We start from the raw sequence: 898 nt of genomic DNA, 5'->3' as shown, positions 1-898 counted from the left end.
CCTAGCAACACTTCCCACCAGGGATCTTCGCTGAGCTCTTCTGGGCTCACTGTCCCTGAGAGGGTCGGTGGGAACTGGTGTCTTTGACGAGGATGTACAGACACACATTCTGAGAGTCTTTGGTTGACGCTGTAAGTACAAACAGCTGTCACCTGTTAGATGTTTAGATATACCACGCACTGTCCCAGGAGCTATTACCTAGTAACTAACAGAAACCTAGCAGGTAGGTACTGCAAATGGCTTTTAGATCTGGGGACACTGAGGTACAGAACAATTAAGTAATTTTCCCCAGGTTATCCAACTAATGAGTGGCATAGTCAACATGAACACAGACAGCCTGGCTCCAAGTCTGGGCTCTTAACCGCAATGCTAGGTAACTTCGATATGCAAAGAAATCAGTGTTGACTTAAAGCGTCTGATATCTGGGTTCTTCTGCAGCTCCCTACTAGAGGGGTGTGGTCTCGGATTAGTGGGTATCAGCCATGACCACTTGCATCTTCCTCCTCTCTCCACAGATGCCCCCTGCTCCAACATGCTGGGGATGCTCTCAGGCCTCATCTCAGACACCCAGATCTCCGCCTCCTCCACCCGCGAGTACCTGTGGAGCCCCAGCACTGCCCGCCTGGTCAGCAGCCGCTCTGGCTGGTTCCCCCGCATCCCTCAGGCCCAGCCAGGCGAGGAGTGGCTTCAGGTAGACCTAGGAACACCCAAGAACGTGAAGGGTGTCATCATCCAGGGAGCTCGCGGAGGAGACAGCATCACCGCAGTAGAAGCCAGGGCATTTGTGCGCAAATTCAAAGTCTCCTACAGCCTAAATGGCAAGGACTGGGAATACATCCTGGACCCCAGGACGCAGCAGCCAAAGGTAGGCTGTTCCTGGAGGTCTCTGTAACCTCAC

The 898-nt window shown here is 53.1% G+C and overlaps 1 pseudogene across 1 annotated transcript; it reads left to right on the top strand.

Annotated features, from left to right (window-relative positions):
* Nucleotides 1–516: 516 nt before the first annotated feature.
* LOC111722922 lies at nt 517–892 on the top strand (annotated as a pseudogene). Its single transcript, XR_002771552.1, has one exon. The product of XR_002771552.1 is annotated as a neuropilin-2 pseudogene (transcript).
* The last annotated feature ends 6 nt before the right edge of the window (nt 893–898 follow it).

This window comes from Otolemur garnettii, unplaced genomic scaffold, assembly GCF_000181295.1.
Source record: "Otolemur garnettii isolate 467f Iridium unplaced genomic scaffold, OtoGar3 scaffold02631, whole genome shotgun sequence".
Lineage (NCBI taxonomy): Eukaryota > Metazoa > Chordata > Mammalia > Primates > Galagidae > Otolemur > Otolemur garnettii.
The sequence above is the reverse complement of the archived record's forward strand: the minus strand, read 5'-3'. Positions and strand labels throughout refer to the sequence as shown.